This window comes from Lissotriton vulgaris, chromosome 9 (genome assembly GCF_964263255.1).
Source record: "Lissotriton vulgaris chromosome 9, aLisVul1.2, whole genome shotgun sequence".
Classification (NCBI taxonomy): Eukaryota; Metazoa; Chordata; class Amphibia; order Caudata; family Salamandridae; genus Lissotriton; species Lissotriton vulgaris.
Genome location: NC_141697.1, coordinates 23,877,830 through 23,891,117, shown reverse-complemented (window position 1 = coordinate 23,891,117; position 13,288 = coordinate 23,877,830). Strand labels below are relative to the sequence as shown.

The window sequence follows — 13,288 nt, the reverse complement described above, 5'->3', positions numbered from 1 at the left end:
TATGAATTACTTGTACTGAGACGGGTCGGCCCTTTGGCTCTGCAGCTGGGGAGGATGTTTACTGAAGCTGGTAGGCAGGAATGCCTGAGAGAGACTGTGGGAGTAGTAGAAAAGTACAGTACAGAAGAAGACTGCCAAACAAACAATATTGCAACTGCTAAAGTAAAAGAAAACATAATACTGGCGGGAACAGCCTAGTACAAGAAGTTAAGAAGTTAAACTGTAGTTGTGTCGAAGGAGTGACTTAACACAAACGTAATTTGTAAACTTTACTGTTGTAAATCCAATCAATGCTGACAATTAATTATGATGTATTAGGTGGGTCCCTTTGGAAAACAAATTGGCTTGTACATAGACTGAGCATGGGTAGGCAAGCAGAAGAATATCCTCGCCCTGCCTTGAAATTGAATTAGTGTTGCTTTCACCACATCTGCCCCAGCAAGCGTGTGATCAATTGTTAGTGTACATTTAATGTAGTCACATCATACCTCAATATAAAATCACACAGCACGGGCGAAGCGGGTTAGGGTTTGATGAATGGATGGGAAGGGGGGTTTGGGGAAAGGTTTGACAAAGAAAAATAGTACGCATGGACGCAACAAAAGTAAAGCAATCTTTGAAGATGATGATCATCCACTATCCAATAAATCTATAAAGGGAGAAAAAGGAAATGCATGCATGATGAAGATAACTTGATGGTTAAGGAGTAGTACTTAACTACTACTACACAATTAGACAGTACAGGGAAGTAGTATTATATGAAATTTGCCTTGCCTGTATGCCCTCAGAGAAACCCTAATTACCTGCTTTACCGGGCTGAAAGCTAGCAAAGAAAATTAAAAAATAGTTGCAGGGGATCAATTAGCAAACAAACAACAATACAACAACACACAGTCGTAAAATGATTAAAGAGAAAAAAGGAAACAAATTATTTAAAAGACGAATGATGAATATGATACTAAAGTTACTGTATTTTCCAGGTCCAATTGTGGAGTTGTATCTCGTCATTCATCTTGGTCATTCCTTCCATTAACACTCTGCACATCATTCTTGGGTGCCACTGGCTGGCTGATGCTTATTGGTAAGGTAAGTGTGAGTTGTTGCTCCAAGTATAATAGCACTGGGTAAAGGCCGGCCTGCAAGTGTAGATGGAAAAACAAAAGGGGTATTGAAAAATAAATTGATTTAAAAAAGCATCAATTACCTTGTAGTGCAAGAAGACAAGACTCTTGAGCGAGAACACTTTCAGACTGAGGCAGCTTGGATACAATGTTTGTACTCTAGTATTGACACAGCATTAATCGAAAAAGAACAACTGGGCAGGAGCCAGCACAGAACAGGCCCACGGCACAGGGCCGTGACCAAAACTCAATTTTCCTTCAATTTTGACGGAGCCAGACAAAAGGCATATGCAGCAACCTAGCATTTTCCAAATCAAGTGACTAAATCAATGCGCCACTGTCAGTCATCATACCACTATTCGACTCCACCACTGTACGGACATGTAGCCTAGGTCTGCTGTGGTTCTTGTTGAATTGTTGTGTTTAACTTTTATGCCAGTTCATGAAACGCAGGTATTCCATCAATCATCTCAGATCCAACTCACTGACTGCGTGCAAAGATAGTATGGTCATCATCATGGTGTGGTACGTGTACGTGTTGTCCAACACCAACTGAGTCTGTAGTGGGTGACTCCGATTAAGTAAGTCCAGACTGCACCTGCTGTAGTAGGAGTACAATGTGGTTATTAAACAACAAGGAAAAATTGACTGTTACTTGAGTCACTTTTACTTTGAATATTAACTACTAGTATAGTTCGACTTCATGCACATTCACTCAGAGTCAGCCAGCATCCAATGCACTGCATCGCATCATTCATTAATCAAATACCTGTCTTGCTCTTCTCTTTGGCTGTCAGATCAGAGATGCCAAGCCTTCTGAAGTGATGACAAGTTTTTCTTTACTTTTGGATGCCTGCGCAAGTTCTGACAGTGAAGAGTTGTGGATGCCTGCAGACAGAGGCGGTAGCCTTAAGACAGTGATGAGTTTCGGCTTGGAAACAAAACAGAAGATGGCTATAGTCACGTACGTTTAACTTGTTATGGAAGGACTGTTAGAGGCTACATTCTTGTACTATTCTCCATCTCCATCCAATGTCTGGCTTGATCGAAATGTATTTAGGGCAAGTCAGGAAGATGGAGCAGGACTCTGATGAGTGGAGTGGACAGTTAAATGCACAGACGTACAACTCCAATAGGTAAAAAAAAAAATAGGAGATGATGGTGAAGGATTTGTTGTGGTTTGATTTGAACCAGAAAGACAGATACACACACAAATAAAGGAAGGAAGAAAGTAACAATTTGAAAGCATAGTTGTCAGGGAAGAGGAGCTCATCCTCAAACTCTGGTGGTTCGGACAGAAGTAGGTCATGTAACCCACTACTTATGTCTTCGGAGTCGCTCTCCTCTTCCTGCTGTGATTCACGTATTTTGTAGTTCGGTGTTATGAAGTGCTGATTCATTTTGATCATGTTTAACCTCTCCACGCTTTTGGGTGAGAGACTGGTCCTTGTCACAGTAACAATGGCACCAGCAGCACTGAAAAAACGCTCAGAAGAGACACTTGTGACAGGGCAAGCCAGATACTTTATCGCCAGCCTGCTGAGCACTGGCCATTGGCTTCTTTTCCCATACCAATACACCAATGGGCTTTGCTAGATGAAGACCTCTGTTGTGCCATCCAGATAGGCCTGGACCATCCGCTCAATGTTCAGGGGTGCTCTGATTTGCTTTGCCTCTTTTGACTTTGCATCAGCAACGGACTTACCTATCCCGTTCCGTAGAAACCAATCAGTTATCATTTGGTTTGCTGTGTCTGATGAATCTGATCCTGTTGGTGCTGTTGTTGATGTTATTATTGGTAGTGTTGGTGACTGCTGGGAAGCAAACGCACTGCTCTCATGCTCTGAAGTAGAACTTGACTCTGGATGCCCAGGAGTACTTGCTCTGACCTGGGGTGGCACTGGCTGGCCTCTAATTAAGAGCCGTTCACTTTCTAAATCAGTGGCTTCCTCAGCTAATAAAGTTTTGTACTTGGCAACATCCACTTCTGAAAAAGGAATTACTGCATTACTGTTCAGAAATAATTTGTACCGTGGATCCAAAATTGTGGCAGTAATGTAATGTCGATGTGACACAATCTTATTTTGAATCCTTGTATTTTCAGATAAGCGAACGGCTAAGGTGTTCGCCAAATAACATGCGTCTACTTTGCCTTCCATACTTTCATACGTTTCAGACACTTCCTTCAGCTGTTGCTCTAGCATGTACAACAATGGGATAGCTTGGCACATAGTACAGCCTCCCTGCTGACTGCACGTGTGAAGACCTCAAAAGGAAGTAGCATCTCTGTCAGGCATTTAACAAGGTCCCATTGCCCCATCTCAACGGTCATGGCTTTCACAGAAGGATCCCCTAATCTTCTTGTCATGACATAAGCATTAAGTGGTATGTACTGCTCAAACAGACGATAAAGCATGTAATAAGATGAGTTCCAACGTGTTGGCACCTCCTGGATGAGTGTTTTGACTGGCATTTTATGCTCACGTTGAATGACTCTTAGCTGCTTCTGGGCTTTAAAAGAATGGTTGAAATTTGTGCATATTCTTCTGCAGGTGGTCAGTAAGTAGCTGATTTTGCTTTCATTTTTCAGAAAGTCTTGAACAACAATGTTAATGCAGTGTGCCAAACACAGGACCCTGAAATAGCCACCATCTTTCATGGCCTTAACTACATTACTGCCATTGTCTGTGGCAACAAAACCAATGTTAAGCCCTCTTGGTCGCAGCCACTCATCCAAAATGTTTCCAGCAGTATGAGATTTCTCCATAGCAAACATGGCTACAGTTGCATATTTGCGAGTGTCATGAAAAATCTCAGCAGTGTCAACGCCTGCAGATAGCTTTTCTCTAACATCCGAAAAAGAGATCCAGTGTGCAGTGATGTACATGTAATCAGTGGCTTGGCAACTGATCCACATGTCTGTTGTCAGGTGGATACTCTGAACAGCACTCTGTTTTAAGGTTTTTCCAAGCAATTCCAGCACGTTGTGAAGATGTAGTGCTAGAACAGCGACTCTGGCGAAATAGTAGCAGCTGGGAACCTTCCATTTTGGGAAGATGGTTGTCACAAACTCCAGAAAATCCACCCCTTCAACAAAAGAAAAAGGGAGAAGGTCCAGTGCTAACATTTTAGCCAGCTTCCCATTATACAAACGTGCTATTGGGTGGTTGCATTCGTACTGTCCCTCCTGCCTAGTAAACATGCTATGAATGGTATGCTGCATGGTATTCCTTTCTGTCCGGCTCAACGCAGCACTTTTTTTGCATCGCTGTACTCCTTGGTGTCTCAAGCTGACTCTTGTGCCACTGAAATGTTGCTGATGCTGAGGATGTGGGGGGTACCACTGCAGTGCTGGGGACAGAGCTACTCTGTGTACAACTACCAGAGAGAATGTATCCCTCTTCTTCTTCTTCCTGTTCCTGTTCCACCGTGAGCGGACCTTCTACTCCTTTATCCACACCAACAGCAATGGTTCCAGTTTTTATGCAACGAAGGTGGTCCTCCCAGGTGATTGAGTGGTGTTTTTTCAGATGGGTCATTTGGCCTCCGGTACCATAGTTTATACCAAGCTTACCGTGACTAACAGAGGTATGACAAATGGAGCATATAGCACTGTTCTCTTCCTTTACGCTAACCGTAAAGAAGTCCCACACTGAGGAGCTTAACTTTTGTCTCCTGCTACAGGTGCCACTTCCAATGCCGGATGAGCTGGAGGGTGTGTGTTGAATGTGACTCTGTGGCTGTGTAGTACCACTACCTACTTCTGCTGAAGTGGTGCTTGTGCTGGATATTGGACACTGCCGGCCTTTTTCTAATGTAAATATGGAAGCTGGAGGTCGTGTTGGTGTTGCCTGTGTTGGAGGTATGTGTGCTACATCCCTAGTCGCAGCCATTCTGGATAGGGTAATGATATTGGTCTCCATGTCTTTGGGGCCGGGAGTGTTCTTCATGATAACTAGCTCTTCATCAGCATTATCCTGCTGTTCTACATCGTCCTCCATAAGTCTAAGGCTTTCTGGAACCGTCCTTTTCCCTAGCCTGGTCTTGGGATGAATCTCCCTCTCATGCTCAGGTTGTTGTGGCTCCCAAGTGAGATCTAGATCATCAGAAGGGCTGCTTGGCGGAGAACTCAATGGACTAACCCTCCTTTTTCTTGCTGGGGATTTGGGAGACAATAGATCCTCAGAATGAGTGGCTTCCTCTTCTTCTTCCTCTGCATGAGGCTCAATTTCCTGAACTGCCCCTACTTCGGGAGGAACAACAACTACTATTGTGGGCGGTGGTTGCAGTTGTTGTTGTTCACCACTTATCTGCTGTGTTCCCTCATGCGTTGATTGTGTTCTACTTTCAGATAGGTCAGGCTCAGCATCACTGCTTTCCACCATTAGGTTGGCTACCTCTTCCACACTGATCTGCGTGGACCTGGTTTGGTGGGTTGGGCCCACTGATGTGGAGGTGCTGCCCCCAGCTTGCCCCCCAGACACCGCTGCTGCAGGCGTACTTTTTGGTTTCCCAAAAAAGGTTTTGGGGTCAACACCAGACTTAAGTGGCACTTCCTTCTTCTGTTCTTCCTTCTTCTTCTCAGCAACTTTCTTGGTCTTGGAGGACCTGGTACCTGCTTTCTTTGGGCCCATCTTCTGCAGATGTCAGCAGCACTCAGTTGCACAAGTTGCAGAGATGTCTGGTCAGGTCACACCACACGTCACGTACAACAGCAGAATGTCTGTCTGGCAGTACAACTGGCAATGATGACAGAAACCTCCTCCTCAGTCTTTTGTGCACCTACAAGCAAAGAAGGCAGAAGAACATCAGTCAAATGTGGAATTTGTTGTGCTTTAATTTTAATTACTACTAGTGTACACTCAGTAAGAGTAAGAACAGCAAAGAACTAAAATACAAATGTAGTGGAAGTAGAACATGTTTGTCCATAATTTGTGCATCATGTGGGATGGATTCAGCATCAGGGACCTGCAGCTAGCAATGGGGATGGAAGCAGTAGGCCAAGAGGAACAATGGAAAGACCCACAGGCCTATGTGACAAAAACAAAACAGCACACTGCTACTACCACCACAAAATGGCCCCTAGCCACATGGTCACTCATCACAGGCACAAGGGTAAGGCCGGGAAAACAATGAACTCAAGCAGGCCTATATCCCTATACGGCCAGACAAAGGAGGATTCCTGTTACACATCACAGCTTTAATGCAAAAAAGAAAATCCGCATGGCTAAAAAGGTTGGACAGTTACACAACAACAACACATACATATGCAACAAAAGCATTTATTAACACACATCCAAACAGTTAACTGCACCCCAAAAACTACATTTTGGAATTCAATTCAGTGCCATCCATGCCCTAAATGATGTTTAAATTCAACAGACAACATAGAAACAGTTACATCAAGCACCCCCGATGAGTACCTCTGGGAGTCTAGGCCTACTGGCAGAATAGGCCACGAGTTTGGAAGCCTATGGCAAAAGCACAATGGAAGGTCGAACAAAATGGCCGCCACCACATGGCCTGGCCACCCACAACAACATGAAAAGAAAGAGAAGACAGACAATGCAGGCCTATGGGAAAAGCACAATGCTTGGCTTCACAAAATGGCCGCCACCCACATGGTCAGCCCACCCAAAACAAGAAAGTACATACAAAGGCAGGAATAGGAAGTTGGAGTCTCTGGGGAACTTCCTTCCTCTTTAAAAAAAAATTAAAAAAAACAGAAGAATGACTCCATGCTCCAAAAACTACAAGCAAATGACAACCTGAGGAGTTTTTTTAGCAAAATGAATAAAATCATCCTTTTCGAGAAGGTTTTATGGAGCTCGAGACATATTGCTCGCCAGATTGCAAATTTGGCGTGTTCAGCATTGCGAACTGTACAAAAATTTGTTATCGCGTGCGTGAACACGCAGATTGAGCGTGCGAAGAAGACAAAAACTGTAAGTTTGCGTTGTCGCGCTGTGCAAAGTTACCAAAACTACGTGAGCTGAACTCCTAGGGCTACCTACTGGCAGAAAAGCCCTATTTATTATACCACATTCAAAAATTGAAATTCCACCCCAAAAAACACATTTTGCAAATCAATCCAAAGCCATCCATGCCATACATGATGTTAAAATTCAACAGACAACACAAAAATAGTTGTTTAACTTTCATGCACCCATGATGACTGATGATGAGTAGTACCTCTCGGCCTACTGGCAGAGTAGGCCACAAGCTTGGAGGCCTATGGCAAAAGCACAGTGGCTGGTCCCACAAAATGGCCGCCACCACAAGGCAAGGCCACCCACAGAAAGTGCATACAATGAGCTCAAGCAGGCCTACACAAACTATATAAACTCCTAGGGTTACATATTGGCTGAAAAGCCCCTATTTAATTACCAAACACCCAAAAACTGAAATTCCACTCCAAAAAACACAGTTTGCAATTCAATCCAATGCCATCCATGATGTTTAAAAACTTGAAATTCAACAGACACCACAGAAACATGGTTGGTCCCATGGGTACCTCTGGGCCTACTGGCTGAAATTTCAAAGAAATACAACTCAGCCCCTCATGAAGGTACAGGCCTCCCACAACAATAATTTTTAAAAAGGATGAAAAGCCCAGAAAACTAGGTTAAAAAACATCCAATCAAACAAACATGTACACGAATTCTCCAACTTACTTGTAAAATAAAATTTCAAATCCCAAAGTTCTTAATAAATCCAATCCAATGATATGATGCAGCTGACATACACAAAAAGTGATTCTTCCAGCTCCAAATCCAAATGAAAGTGAACAGCACATGGACAAAGCACTGGGAGGAGCCTGCTGGACAGGAACAGGAAGTTGGAGACTCAGGTGCACTTCCTTCCTCTTGAAAAGAAGAGTAGAAAAAAAGAGGACTCCTTGCACAAAAGACTACAGACAAATCATAATCTGAAGGGTTTTTCTGAGCAAAATGATCATTTTCGAGAAGGTTTATCGTGCTCGAGAGATATTCTGTGCCAGATTGTAGTTTCTGTGTGTTCGGGAACGCAATCTTACCAACACTGCGCCGGAAAGAAGATAGCGCGTCTGAATGATGTGTTTGCACGTCCGAATGATGTGTTTGCGTTCCCACAGTCTCGCGGGATTGTGCAGACGGATTCCAAACCTCTTGGCGCAGGCGACCGGGAGAGAAAAACGAGTTGGCGAGCGCAGAATCACGGTAAGTTGTTACCGCGCACGCAAGAACGCATATTGAGAGCGCGAGGAAGAAAAACAACGACGCTACGCTACAGATTGCGAAGTATTTGACAACTTCGCGCTCTACGCATAGCACAAACTTACCGAAACTTCGCAAACTCCGCGAGCCGAGCGTAGTTCACCACCCAGGGTTAATAATGAGCATCGCCGAACGGATGAATACCACCTGCTGAAGCTCAACAAAGACAAGATGGAAGTGCTGATCTCCGGAAACACCTCTCCATAGAACAACACCTGGTGGCCCTCCGAGCTCGGGTCCACACTGACAGACCACGCCTGCAATCTTGGCATCATCCTGGACTACAAACTCACCATGAAAATCTAGATCAACTCAGTCACCGCTACTTGCTTTCACATCCTTCACAACACCTTGAGATGGCTCTCCGTCGACACCAGGAAAACCACCACCCAAGCCCTAGTCACCAGCCGACTTGACTACAGCAACGTGCTCAACACAGAAATCTCCAACCAACTCTTGAAGAGACTCTAGATGATACAGAAATCGGCTGCCAGACTAATCCTCAACCTCTCTAAACGGACCCTTCATCACCAACCACCACAGGCATCTCCACTAGCTCCCCATCCAGAAAAGATGCCAGTTCAACATACTGATATACACCTATAAGGCCCTACACGGCCAAGGAGCAGCATGCATCAACCACCATCGGAACTACCACTAACCCTCCAGACACCTGCGCTCTGCCTCCCTCGCTCACACTGCCCGGATTCGTCGAACCTACAGTGGGGGACGCTCCTTCTCTTTACTTTGCCACCAAATCCTGAAATTACTTTCTACCTCCAAATAGCAACCTCTTTCCTGTAATTCAGAAAAGGACTCAAGACGCAGCTCTTCGACTGAACGCAGGATCCTAGTGCCTGGATATCCTCACGGGTGATTAGCCTCGCTCTACAAATCCTGAATGACCTCCGTAGGCCCAGTATTGGCCCAAGTATCTCGTCTGGTTTTGGTACCGGAAAGTAAATGGTCTCAACCCTTAAATGTTTTTCTGCTGGTGGTACTGTATCAATGGCCCTTTTCTGAAGCATGTCTGCGCTTGTTGCAGGTGGATGTTTACCTGCTTGCTGCAGGTCTTTGCCTTTGGCCTGATCATTGCAGGTTTAATTAATAGGTTTCTTCAATAGACATGTTGGATGATGTTCAAGATCCGGTTGTCGGAGGTGATGGCTCTCCAGTCCTGGAGGAACCCAACCGGGAGGTCAGAGGAACCAGACTATCCTCACCTCCACTGCTGTATGTGTTAGGGGGGCGGGAGGAGTCACTTGCTTGTTGAGCCCGATCTCAGGCCCTCCCTTGAAAGGGATGCTTTGGTATGCTGGGGTACTGGCCTGTGCTGTGAATGTGGTGTGAGAGGTCGTAGTATGTGCTCTCTTTGCTCGAATCCTGGTCCACAGAATAGTTACACCTTTGGACAGCAGTGCACACATGGACTTAGCTGTGTCACTGTCCACCTTCATTCTCAGTAGAGAACTGTCCACTGTGTTCCCAAAAAGTTTCCCCTCTCAAAGGCATATTGACTACTGTAGCCTGTACTTCCTGCTTGAAACCAGACGCCCTTAGCCAAATGTGTCTTCTTAAGGTGGCGCTTGACCATAGCTGCCTGTTGACCATGTTTGCTGCATCCAGTGCTGATTTGAGGCATGTGTTTTTACAAACGGTAAACCCCACAGATAAAATCTGAAGTGATTCATCACCCAGAAGCAATCTAAAGCTTCTCTTTCAGTAAAGGAGCATGACCTCTCAGCATCTTGTAATCTTCTGGATGCGAACCCCACAATCCGCTCTTCACCATTTGATATTTGCGATAGCATGGCTCCAATACCCACCCCGCTAGCATCAGTGGTAAGGTAGGTTTTCCCATTAATCTCAAATCGCCCTAAAGTGGGTGCATCAGAAATAGCATTCTTGATGCATTCAAACGCTCCTTTCCATCCATCGTCCCACACAAACCGGACATCTTTTTTCATTATAACTCTCAGAGGTTCAACAATCTCTGAAAAACTTCTCACATACTTAGCACAATATTCGGCCAAACTTAAAAAAGACCGAAGTTCATCTTTGTTGGGTGGTTCAGGTGCCATAGTCACAGCTTTCACAATGTCCTTCTTAGGCCTTATACCTTCTGAGCTTATTTCATGCCCCAAATAATTCACTAGTTTTTTCTTTAACTGACACTTTTCCTTTTTTATGGTTAAATTGTACTTTTTTAATTTCTTCATTACTTCCTCAAACAGACTATCATGATCATGTGTGTTCTTTCTGGCAATCAGAATATCGTCTTGGAAACACCAGACTTGCTTCATATCACCAAAGATATTCTCCATGGCTCTCTGAAAAACGGCAGAGGCCGAGGCCAACCCGAAAACCATCCTTTTATATCTGAATGCCCCCAGCGCTGTGGCAAACGAAGTAAGATGTTTAGATGAATAATGGAGTTTAAATTGGTGATACTCAGCAGACATATCTAATACTGTAAAAATACATGCTTCACTCATGGTAGATAACATTTCCCCTTTATTTGGTAGGGGTTGTCTATCTATCCAAATATTTGTGCTCAAATCATGTAAGTCTATGCAGAGACGGATCTTCCTACCCTCCTTGGGGGCTATAACAATAGGTTCAATAATATCTTGCCACCGGTATTAGCATTCGGCCAACTTTTTAAAAATGATTCATGAAAGATAAGAGTACATAAGCGGAATCTGCTAAAACTTCTATCTTCTTTTCATTGAAAGATATACTACAACGTGGTTTCTCTAACTTATCAGTACTTTCTAATTTTACATTTGGTCACCCCCTGAATTATTCACATTGACCGCATCCAAATCTTTTTGATCATCGTCACAAACACCTTCCATTTCATGTACTTAGTTTTTTTCAAAAATGTTAGTTCAACACATCTTGGCAAAATGCCCTCTCCTCCCACAGCTCCTGCACAGAACACCACTAGCCATACATCTCAGACTGGAAGCAATATGCCCAGGAGAACCACAGCAAAAACATTTAACATCTCTAGCAGAAAAATCTTTTGTTTCAAATTGCGGTTTTGTAAACGACAGCGGAGACAGCCGCTGACTGTGTAGGTACACGGAGGGGAGCCGCGGTCGTTGAAAGAAACGCCGCGTGAAGATACCCCACGCTGTCGTTTCCGTAGGGGCGTAACCATGTCCCTCAGGAAGTCATTTTATACATCCCTACCAATTGTGTAGTGGGGAATTGACGGAAATTATCCGTTCATTTTCACTGTAAATATTTATTTTTCACACTTTGAGCCTCTCGGGAGGGTGCGCCTTAGCGCGCGCACACCACCGGAGGACTTTTGATATAGGTCCTGAAGAAAGCTGAGCTAAACGCAATCAAACAGCTGAAATATGTCGACCAACTTCTGTCTTTAATTTAGGATTCCGGTTCCTTAATTAAGAACCTGGGGAGTCCGCTCACTTTGTTTTCAACTAATGCAGGCTGGCCATTATTAAAAAAATTCTAAAGGCACAACCTTTGCATTTTTTAACATTTAACACATTTGCACAATCACATTTAGTCACCTCCTAATTTGGGCACTGTTGCACTCACCACATCCTGCTCCGCTGTAACCAGGCGTCGTAGCACGCTGGGGAGACATTCGGTCACCCCAGCGGGGACCCGATGATGAAGCATGTCACCAACTAGTGGTGAGAGAGGGTCCTTCAAAGAAGTAAGGTATATGTTATTAGGTCAGTGTTAGAAATGGGGGTCTCTAGTTGGCAGTGGCTGGCCACAGTCCAAGTAGGGACCCTTCTTCCTAAGTCAGAGTAAGGGGACTACACCCTTTGATAACCCCTGCTCAACCCTGTGGTAACGTTGCACGAGCAGCTAGGCTTATCTCAGAGGCAGTGTGTAAAGCATTTATGATCATACACAGTAACACAGTGAAGGACGCTACAATCGCAGTCGACTTTCTTTAGTAGACATACAGTTAATTTGTGTTTATCAGTGTGTGTATGTACTACTCTGGGAATCTCTGTCAATTCTGATGTAAAACAGTACCCAGTTTGCTCACTTCTCCTTGCCTGAAGTAAACTTTTCTTTCTATTATACCTTTCCTTTAATCTTTTCTCACGTTCAAGTACGGCACAGGATTGTGCTCTACTGCAGACAAAAATGTTTGTTGTGAAAATGCATTTCAAGTTCTCAACACTTGTTACATTTTATAAATAAATCCCTTGCCCGGCTGGGCAAAGGAAAAGTATATAGCAGCCTATTGTGGTCTATATAACATTGGTATGAAATATTGTTCTAGTCTTAGGACCTTTGTTCTCATAAAGGACACTACAAAGGGACACCACACAAGTAGTTATAAAAAATAAGCATCTTTATATATAGACTTAACACAAGACCAATAACGGTAAAAAGCCACAATACTGGGAAAGGGGGGTACTCTTGAAAAGCTGGAAAAAGAGTTCAAAGTGTTCAAAAAGGGGTTCAGTTCAAAGCAGGGGTCTCTGCGACCCTTTTACTTACAAAGTATCTAGATTTCGGAACAAAACCAACAAAATGTCGCAAAGGAGCTGTAGCAATTATCTTCCCCACACTAGGCTGGTGATGCGTTGAATCCTTGCCGCAAGGGACGATGATGCGCCGGACTGCGGGTGCGTACGGGACAAAGCAAGAGATTTCTTCATGCTAGGCCAGCGATGCATTGAATCCTTGCCGCGAGGGAGGATTATGCTCTGATCCTGTTGCGTGTGCGATCTTGTTCCGATGAAAGAAAATGGTGCTCAGCGAGGGAGCGACGATCCGGGTGCGATGCGAAGAAAATGGCGGACGCTCGGCGTCCGCACTGCGATGATCTCGATGCAATGATCCGGAGTCAGCGAGCCTTTGAAAAGCCTGCAAACGTGTGATGCGATGATCTCTGGGGTAAGCAAGCAC

At 44.3% G+C, this 13,288-nt stretch overlaps 1 pseudogene; it reads right to left on the bottom strand.

Moving 5' to 3' along the window:
- Positions 1-629: 629 nt before the first annotated feature.
- On the bottom strand, positions 630-3,325 carry LOC147689554 (zinc finger BED domain-containing protein 6-like; annotated as a pseudogene).
- Positions 3,326-13,288: the final 9,963 nt, after the last annotated feature.